The sequence below is a fragment of the Corticium candelabrum genome, chromosome 22, assembly GCF_963422355.1.
Source record: "Corticium candelabrum chromosome 22, ooCorCand1.1, whole genome shotgun sequence".
NCBI classification, from domain to species: domain Eukaryota; kingdom Metazoa; phylum Porifera; class Homoscleromorpha; order Homosclerophorida; family Plakinidae; genus Corticium; species Corticium candelabrum.
This window is the reverse complement of record NC_085106.1, coordinates 5,662,476-5,673,161: the sequence shown is the minus strand read 5'-3', so window position 1 is coordinate 5,673,161 and position 10,686 is coordinate 5,662,476.

The window sequence follows — 10,686 nt, the reverse complement described above, 5'->3', positions numbered from 1 at the left end:
ACCGGCAACAGGTCACATGAGCAGAAGTGTAGGAATTTCACAAATAGGTCTTGTACAGCTTTGGGGAGGCTTTGTCGGTGCCCGACAGAGTCATTCATTTGTCTAAATAGCACAACAGTTGTATGACAAATTGTAACGCGGTTTCTTTCTGCTCTGGCCTGACTTTATCGAAGTTCATTCTGTAACCCTCTTTAGTAAGATTATAATGCTTCAACAAAGTGCTCTTCGTCGAGCGTATATATAGCTCCTGGTGTCACCGTCGGAAAGTCTGGAGTAGGTATCCAAAGCCTTTCCCTTCAACAAGGCACTTACTGTATATTACCCCTACTAAAGTCCGTTCACACATTAGATAGACTGAGAAATTCAGCGCGTAGCAGGACTATAGTATGGGTTTCCGAGGTCTAATTGATATCGATGGACAGCTCTTGAAGAGCTTAATTCAATTATAATCATATATTTCTTGCTATGAACAGAAGACAAGCATAAGCAACTTCCGGAATTGTAATGAGTAACAACCCCCAGTAAGATAACTCTTTATCAAATTAAGGTGTGTCACAAAATACTAATGACGCAAACAATTAGAAACTCGTGTGCAGCAAAGTTTGATATGAGCTGTGTCAGACTTCCTGTAGGTCACTGCGAGCTCAATCCCATTGAGCTCGTATGGGCGCAGGTAAAGGGCTACACAGCTAGAAACAACGCAGGAGCCTCTGGATTCACTATGGAAAACATTAGAAGACTCTGTCATACAGTGTGTAACTCCAGATAAGTGGGCAGCATGCATCAGACACGTACGTGAAAGTGTAGAGGGGCTTGCATTTGATCTTCGTCATAGCTCTCTGTGGAATCAGACTCACCAGCATCTGACTCTACATTAGGGTTTACTTCAATCACCATCTGTTCCACTACGTTGTCAATGAGGCCGTCCGTCTTCCAGTAATGGTAGGATTTTGCAGTTTAACTAGAGTCATCAATTCAGCCTTCAACATCTTTTGATCATGTGGAACTCTATGCCTTGTGAGCCAGTCAATCATGTCTTGCTTTTTTTGTAGATTTAGTTGGAATTTTTTCTATGACAGCATTGTGATACTTGGCATTGTCAGTACAATGATTGACTGTCTTGGGCAATTGGGCAAGATTTTTTTCAAACCATTCCATAAAATGAGATATGTTCATCTCTTTGTGGTAATCCCCGGAGTCTTTCTCTCCAACGAAAACCAACTCTGCCTCTGAAATCCATCCTTTTTCCCAACCAGCATGTAAAACAATCAGTCTTTTCCCTTTTCCACTTGGAATTCTCAAACCACCTTGTCCATCATAATCAAGCCAACACTTCTCTAGAGTGTGCCTCTGATTTAGTCAAGTCTCATCAAGATGTATTATAGGTCTTTTTGCTTCTCTACATCGTTTGATTTCCTTGAGGTAGCTAGCCCTTGATGCTATGATTTCATGTTGTTCATAGAGAGCTTTCTTTTATCCATTTTTCTGTACCTAAACCCCATTTCATGCACAGTCTTGTACAAAGTTGTTTTCGAAAATGGATATTCTGCCTCCTCAACAAGAGCTGCATGAAGAGAAAACATAGCTGGATGTATCTTGTCTGTATAGTATTCTTTGTCTGATAACGCCTTCTAAAAAGTTGTCAGTGTATTCCCTGACTTTGCCGCTGTGCTCCTTTCTGCCTCTTTTCTTTGGACTGGTGACATGACCTGTTTCTCTTTTCTCTTTAATAATGTTGTACACTGTTGACCTGCTCAATCCTGTAGCTGCAACTACTCTTTCAACGGGTTGGTCGAGCAACAGTACACCACTTTCTTTTTCTTTTTCAAAAAAATTCACGCAGAGAAAGAACCAGAGACTTCTCTGAACTCCTCAAATGATATCCCTTGCTCTTTGCCATAAGTAATTAAAAGCTAACAGCAGACTGGAACAAATAGACTTGAAAACCAAAATATAGCAATAGCCTACCTAGGAAAGTCAAGGTCTTATATGGTGGGTTGTGTGTCAAAAGGCCATTCTTGGTGTTGGAAATCTCCACACAATGTTCTACGCTGTTCTTGTTTTGGGCTTTCACCTCCGGTCTGGGGAATCTGTTGGGAATCTGGTTCAATTTGGAGAAACCGCAGTGCATGGGCCTCAACAGAATGAAATTCTATGTTATACCCCAAAGCTGTAGGTTTGAGCGTTGCATCTCTCTTTCTGCTCTCAGAGTTGTTTTGATACAGTCTTTATTGGTTTGCGTCTCCTTGTGACAACACACGCCAAGAATGCAATCAGTCTAAGATAGCTTCTTATACAAACATAACATCCGGCTTTCTTGATAATCTGTTTAGCTAAGGTCCAACCCTCAGGCACGAGTCCATCTAATTCGTGAACAGACTTTAGAAGGGCAAGGCCACCTATTAGAACATTTGGTACTATGTCACTTTGTACAGTATGGTTAGGGAATAAGGCAGAAGCCATGGAATTCCCTGGAGGATTGCAAGATGCAAGAAGACATCACTGATAACCATATTTTTGATTCTGATTAGTTGCTTCCTTCACAAGTATTTTCAGTGACAAATCTGTGCATCAGTTAGAAATGCTGCAAACTTTCGTCAGAACTGTCGCTATCAGCAATGTTTTCCTTTGTCTGTGATCCTCCAGGGAATTCCATGGCGTCTACCCTATTCCCTAACCATACTGTACAAAAGCACATAGTTCCATGTCCTAATAAGAGCCCCTGCCCTTCTAGGCAGGATAATACGATAGGTACATTGCCCTTCCGTCCTCTTCCCAAGCACTGCTCGTAAACCGCTCAAAGCGCTGAAGGTAGCTGTCTATACACATGTTTCTACAAGAAACAAGCTTTCTGATCAGGTTAAGCTGACAAGACACAATCGACACACTGCCAGGAATGTTGTGCAACACTTTGTTATTTATGAGAAAGTTCTACACTTTGCAAATATTAAGCTTGCACCTAGCTGTCATTTTATCACAGGTCGTGTTCAAAATGAATAGAAGGCAAAGCATAAGTTATGCAATTTTGTATTTTTAGAATCAAACATTATTTTGACCCCACCTCTTTTCAAAACTAATGTGAATAAGTTCTTGCTAAAAGAAATTAATTCTGTACTCACCGTGACCTGAACTTGCAACTCAAAGGTCTCAGTGCTTGCACTTCAATTGTGACTCCCTCACAATTAAGCTACAATGACCCACACGCATGCGCACACACAAATATGCACACACAAATACGGATAATGGACAAATGTTAAGCCCTCCACGTCATTTGACATCGACCATATGGTCAGTTACAGAGATAGCTCCCCTGCCTCTAGAGACGGCCTCCATGCACTGCAAGGAGGCTTAAGGGCCAGCGCTACAATCCACCTGGAGCTTGGACAGAGTCATCCAGGAGCACTGACTATGGTGCAGCTCTGGGACTAGACCCGTCTGCTGCATGATGTTACTGCTGTCAAGCCAGCGATCTTGTCCGACCCTGTCAATGACCAGGTACTCATTATACTCCTGAGTCAAGAGTAGCAATTGTGTGCAAGTTTCTTGCTTACTAATTAAAGAAAGTATGCCATAGCTCGCTATTACTGTGACTTGAACTTGCAACCTGGATGTTTCCTTTCTCCAAATGCACTCTCTAAGCAATTGAGCTACTGCACGCGTGCACACACACACGTGTTCAAAATTCACAAAATTTTCTACTTACCAAGGTAAAAGCCTTCAAGTCCCAATGCGTGCATAAATTAATATTACTATATCTTAGTAACTGACATATAATTACAATAAAAATTAAATTTTGTTTTCAAACTTGTAAAATTTATATAGATTGTTTTGAGAAGTCCTAGGCCACACCGTTTTTTCTATGTTTTGTTTTGCGCTTAGATTTTCACTCTGACTGGAGGAATAAAAACATCGCTGTGACTATACATTTTAGATGGAGTTTAATGAACCAGTTAAACGTAGTTGAATTCGTCCGCAGATGCGCTGCTGAGAGCACACGCACGACGGACTCACGAGGGTCTTGCAATGAGCGGAGCATGCGCATCGTCAGCGACTATCCCGCCCGCCACAGCGCAGAAAACGTCCCAGAGCGCGTGTGTGTTTGATTTCGTTTCGTTCATGGCAGACGGTGAGCAGTCAAACGGGAGAATATCAACAGAGCAAGTCCGCACTTGCGACGGAGACAGCCAGAGCTGCTGGATTCACCACTGGCAGACCGCCTGCTCAAGAGACAGCAGGTAGATGACTCGGCTTCTTCCGTGGTTGCAAATTATCTCAATTCCGCGTGCTGTTTCTGCCGTCGCGGTGTTTCGCTGTTTTTAGTGCCACGTGATTGCATATATCCCGGAGTGGATATCGTGTGCGAGAGGGTGGCACACAGCACGCAACAGCATACCTAGTTGTAGCAAAGATATTTGTCGCAGTGGTTGCAGCGTATAGGGCGTATACACGGTGGGGCACAGTGCCGGTGGCATTGCAGCGAGAAGCCTGAGTAGAGAGGCATGCTGCAAGCGACTGGGGCAGTCCGTCTGCTTATGCGGCTAGGGATCAAGCACAGAGAGATGTCTGGTGGCACGACTGGCAGCGGTTGCAGGCACCGTCTCGTCACCATGGAGCGGAGTGCTGGCTTGAACACTGGTGTAATGTTGACCATTGTAAACAGTAGCAGTCGCGAGCACCGTCACGACAAGATAAGTAACAGAGCAGGAAGGCAATGGTGGTAAGCATTGCCTCGAGTGGTAGCCGTTGCGGATGCCTTCGCATTGCGTCGAGACGGGGGAGCATGGTTAATCTGTTGATGAGGTGTAATTGCATCCAGGTAGTACGTCTATGATGATAACAGGCAGGCAATCTTGTTGTCGTGCAGCACAAACAGTAGCATTGGTGTGTGTAGGCTTGTAAAGAGGGGTAGCAGTGCCGGTAAGCGAGACTGGACTACGGTGGTCGAGTGTACGGGTGCAGTCAGGGTTAGAGTCAGGCTTGCAAGGCATGATCGGTTTAAGCAATTTGGTTCGACAGGATTGGGCATATTGTCAGAAGCAGAAGCAGTGTCCCACGTACAGTTGCCCGCCGGCGACGAGCCTGCGCGGATAGTGGGTAAGAGTACGCGCATGCTAGGTTGTGCTCTTGCCTTTCGCATATTCCGGCTTATGACTCGACAGTGTTTCTCGGTTTATGCAAGACCAACAGCGACAACCAGCAAGTGGTACCTCCGTGGATGCGCAGGCGGTGGTGTCTCTTCAACAGACCGCCGGGAGAATTCTCGCAGCGGTCGTGGGCCAGCAGTTCAGCAACAGGTCCTGATAGCATAGCTCTAGGTTTCGCAGAGGGGTTGGAGGTCTGTATCTAGCGGTGTTCCTTTTGTGTGCGTACAAGGAGGATTGGAAAGGGTGGAACCATTCGGTTTGCACGTCTACTTGCGTGCAGGAAGCGGTCGCCACCGTGCACGATAAGGGCATGTGATTACGGACATTTTATCTGGGAACAAGCAAGGTCCAGGGAAAAAAGTGCGGGGTATCCGAAACAGGCAAGGTCCCGGAGTGCCTTGAGCGCGGGTATCTGAAATGCAGGTTCCGTTCGTACACCGTATGTAATAAATCGAGCTCTGCAGAGCAGACAGGGTAACGCGGCTGGGCTGGTAGCTTTTGCGGAACCGTCGGCAGACAGGGGCGCAGTGCTAGCAGTGGTCAGAAAAAGGGAAGTGCATACGTAGAGATGGCACCGCCGCTGGTGGCTGTAACAGGCCGTCGGCCAATGGGACAATGCCAGTGGCGGGCAACGCATAAGTGGGGAAGCACATACATGCATATGGCGAGTTTACAAACAGGTAGGTTGTACGTAATCAGCAAAAATAGCCTTAATGACTAACGGGAAATGCAAACGCATGGCGACTATAATGATGGCTACGCCATACTGCGGAGCCATCGGCGGATGGTGGGCGTGGCACCAGAGGTGATTGTGCTGGTGGCGGCACGGGCGGTCTGTGGATGCAAAAGTGGGCGTCCACGTTGAGCATAATGGCGTGAGGGTGGCGGTGGAGGGCACGCGTTGCACAAATGGCTAGTAGCTGGCGGAGAACACTTCGTTGGCTTGTGAGTGTCGAGGCTGGTCTGTGTGTGTTGCCGGTGGCGACGGTGATAGATCACTTGCAACTGCTCACAGACGAGGTGGGAGGAGTGGCCATGTCCAATCGTTGGAGAGACAGTGGCACCTTGCCGGGGCACCGTTCTTTCTAAGCAAGTTGTTTTTCGCCTATACCTGAGAAATTGTTGAAGCAAACCCAAGCGGGAGTGTGTGGAGATGGCGGATCTGCTGCCAGACAGTTTTGCGTGACGACGGCTTGAGCATGGCTCTCCGTGGGGGGGGCGTGCACGTCAGGTGGCATAGGGGCCCGCCAGGGTTCTGTGCTTTGCTGCATGCACTGCCATAATCGCTGAGAAGCATCCCAACAGGGTCAAAATACCTGTTGGCATACCTGCGGGTGATCGTAAGAATTGCAGCTTGCTGGTCGACACCAGACTTAGGAGGTACGTGCAGGAGAAACCTTCTCAGTGTATAAATATTCGTCGGGGTTTGTTGGACCACTTTTGCGGGCTGGGGCTCCTTCATGTGGACTGTGCCTGGAAACTGACCATGTGACCGGAGAGTGTGCTCTGTTGATGCGGCACAATGGCCGAGCTCGCATGTCGCTCTTACACCGGTTCGATTCTCACCGTGTCCTGCGGCGGTGCCCAGGCGGAGTGTTGGTTGCAGCGGAGTGCCGCTGTGTCGTGGGTGGAACCTGTGATCGTGTAATGGGGCACCATCGTGCACTTACAAGCACGTGTGGCACATGCGGAGTGCGTGACAGCGGGGGGGGGGGGGGGGGGGGGCTGGTGGCTGCGTTGCTACTACGATAAAAAGGGGGTTAAAAGTCACAGACCGAAGGTAGACAAATAGTGGCCTGTGGTGGCTGCTGGCATTTGGGGCTGAATTAGCGGCGAGTGGTTGTGGTGTGTTTGCGTGCGGGGGCCTGCTCACTGCTCCAGACTGACGGCAGCCGGCCGCCTTCTCTCCTTAGCAACGCAGTCGGATGCGTCTGGCTCATGGAGCCACTGGGCAGTGCAGAACAATTCATGGGTTCGGCTGCATTGCATGACTCACATCCTGGGTTGGAGTTCTCATTGCGCCTGGGGAGATGGTCCTAGTCGCATTGACCGTGGTTTTTGGGAGCAGGCTCTGTGGCCGTTTACATTCAGTTTGAGTCGGACAGCGCCGCGCAGTCCATGCGAGGCCATGGAACGCAGTCGCTGACGAGGTGTCGCGAAACCTGGTGGACTGGTCATTGATTGTTTGGTTCATTTCTTGACCCGGTTCTGCGTCCAGTGACACCACACGTGGCAGCGTTGATATGCGATACCGACATCGACTGGACATGTGATTACTGGAACAATCGGTTTACTGCTTCTTTGGCGCTGGGCTACCCCCGTTCACATTGCGTGCATACCGGTCAGGGAACTCACAGTATCAACAGTCCGGTATCGCACCAATCTGAATCCTGACATCTGAACAGACTCTATGCTTGTTAGTGGCATTCCTACCAGACAAGGGTATCGCACACTCTACCTGCAAAAATGCCCTGTCAGCGGTGCTCATGTTTGCATTCGGCACGGTTTAGAAACCCCTCTTGCAGTGCTAGCCGCTGTTGATGTGCTGGTCTTACGAGGTGTTAAGCGGTCGATGACAGGTCCCAAATGGTGGCAGCGATTACCAATCACTCCAGATGTGTGCTGCTCAGACTGACAGACCATTGGACCCTAAGAGTGGACAAGCTTGACGTGGTGATGCTTTGGGCGGATGTTGTTTGTCTTTCTTTGGTTTTCTGCACGTGGGCGAAGTTACAGTACTGTACAGTTCATACCGGCCGTTGAATCGGTTCATCTGACAGTTAGTGATATTGCAGTGGACTTCCTTCGAACTCGTCCCTCATCAGAGTTAGGCTCATGCAGTAAAAAACTGACCCATTCCGGCAGAGTGTGGATATCCATCTCGGGAGGATGGGTACCGCTCTAGGTCCTATTACGGCAATGCTAGTATGTATACCTCACCCGGCAAGGTTGAGAGGCGAGCCTGCTGTTTCTGAGCTCTGATGGAAGGCCTCTGTCTAGGCAACAACTTGTCAAAAAAATTCGGGCAAAACTAGAAGCCGGGGTTTGTGTCCGGTTACTCAAGGCACAGCTTTAGGATTGGAGCCGCAGTCACAACTGCAGAACTGACTCCACGATCCAGACACTGGCAAGGTGGAGGAGCGAGGTTTGCAAGCACTACGTAAACTTGTCGCCAAGATTCTAGCGACATACTCTCAGTCGTTAGTAGCTTCCCGCCAGAGAAGGAGCGATGACAAGTTTGCTGAAGACACGGCGGTAGCATGCGTGCTTTCTACCCGGTGACTAGTTGTACAGTGTACTTGCATGCATGGTTGCTTTCGTTCGGGCTTGTTATAGACGCATGCTCACTAGACGGTGACAAGGCACTCACCCCCTGACAACTAGGTGGCGGTACATAGTTGAACGAGTCCTGGAGAGGTAAATCCTGGGAAAGTGGGTCCGGTCCGGCTTGGGTGCGGGACGACCTCTGTTGGGCGTGGTCACCTTCCTTGTGGGCCGGAGTCCGGTCTGAAGTCCCGAATCCATACTGGACGTCGGTTCTCTGGACCATGATGGGCTAGGCCGCGCTCCGCCCACTCTCCACAGCCACGCCTTCCTTTTGCAGGCTGGTTCAGGTAAGTGGTCGTGTCAAGTCGGCAAATGAACATCATCACTGGAAAACTGACGGAGGTAAGAATTCAAATGGAGTTTAATGAACCAGTTAAATGTAGTTGAATTCGTCCGGAGATGCGCTGCTGAGCGCATGCGCACGGCGAACTCACAAGGGTCTTGCGATGAACAAAGCATGAGCATCCCCAGCAACTATCCCGCCCGCCACAGCGCAGCAAGCATCCCAGAGTGAGTGTGTTTTGTTTCCCACCCTCCCATCCCGATGTCTGATAAGCATGTGCTTGGGAGGCCTTTTTCACCTACCTTCTATTCCATTAAATCTCCATGGTTATCCACGTGAAAGGTGAGTTGGGCCGAAGTCTGATCTGAAGTCCCGGATCTGTGCCGGACGTCGGTTCTCCTGAACCATGATGGACTAGGCCGGGCCCCGCCCACTCTCCACAGCCACGCCTTCATTATGCAGGCTGGCTCAGGTAAGTGGTTGTGTCAAGTTGGCAAATGAACATCATCACTGGAAAACTGACCGAGGTAAGAATTCAATTAGAATAGTAGTGCTCTGAAATAGCTAGCAGAGATGGTAAGGTGGCACAGATTCTGAAAGAAAACGGCTATGAAGCTCTCTAATGATTGACGTGCACGGGTAGATTCTCATATTCACACCCCAAGGCAGGTGCGCATACCAGAGAGCACATGGGATACAAAATTAACACGTTGCTGCATGCACAGTGTCAGGGAATGTTTGACTGCATGTTGGTGATGTTGTGCGCTATTAGATGAATTCGTACTGGGCCAATTACAACCTGCTTACCCTGTTTCTTCGGACTTTTTCTTTTTCTTTTTTTTTCTGTGCATGCACACGGTGATTTCTGTTCAATAAGGTGACGAGAAACATAGAAAAAAAACAGTGTGGCCTTAGGATACATAATACAAATTATACCATTTCATTGTCAAATCTATCATAGCTAACATTTCTCCATTTAATGGATTATTTATCAATAAACTAGCAAGCTATGTTCAAAGGTCAGTAATAACTGTGTAACAGCAGAATCTGCTGTAATTAATAGCCTATAATTGACATTGTTGTACAACAAACAACATCCTTGTGCTCGTCATCATTCTTGACTCTTTGTTGTAGATGATTGTTCTTGCCATTAGAGCAATACTGTAAGAACGACTATTAACTTTTTCCAATTCTGACCATATAGAAATAGCCTGAGTAGAATCACAGGTCTCTACATTTGGAACTGATCATAGTATTCATTTACACTTTCATCATAATCTATTAGACTCACCTAACCTAACCATACAGAAGACTCTATCCTACTTTTTTTTATATAGATTCAGGTACAACTACATGTACAATGTTCCTCTTAGATTCTTGAGGCATACTGTAGTAGCTATGTGCATGTGCATGTATTTCAATATAGCTGTGTGCAAGTCCTGGTGTGCTGTTGACTAAGGAGTAGATTCAGAGTAGATTGAATTTGCCACCAACATTTGGCTATGAAACTACATGTACTCACTTACAACTCACTGCGTATTGTAGGAATCTACATGGTTTCTGAAAGGCAGTTACTACAGTATATGATCATGATATTGCAAAAGAAACCAATAGGTGAATTTGAACTTATCATCAAACAGCCAACGTCCCCATACACAACTTTATAGGGCAAGTGCGAAAAGTCCACTTATGCAATTAGCCCTCTAATACATATGTGAAGAAAGTACATGTGACTGATGCCTACCTTTTTTGTTATTCTGGCAAGTGGACAGCTACCTTCCACTCGCCCACTCTGATTACACTCACCATTGATGAGTAGGCGAGTGGGATTTTGAACACTGCACCTTGAACCTTGAAGCTTGAAGCCACCCATAGTAAAAGAAACTATGATGGCGGGCCCTTGGATTGTGCTCCTGGGCAACTGGCAAATTA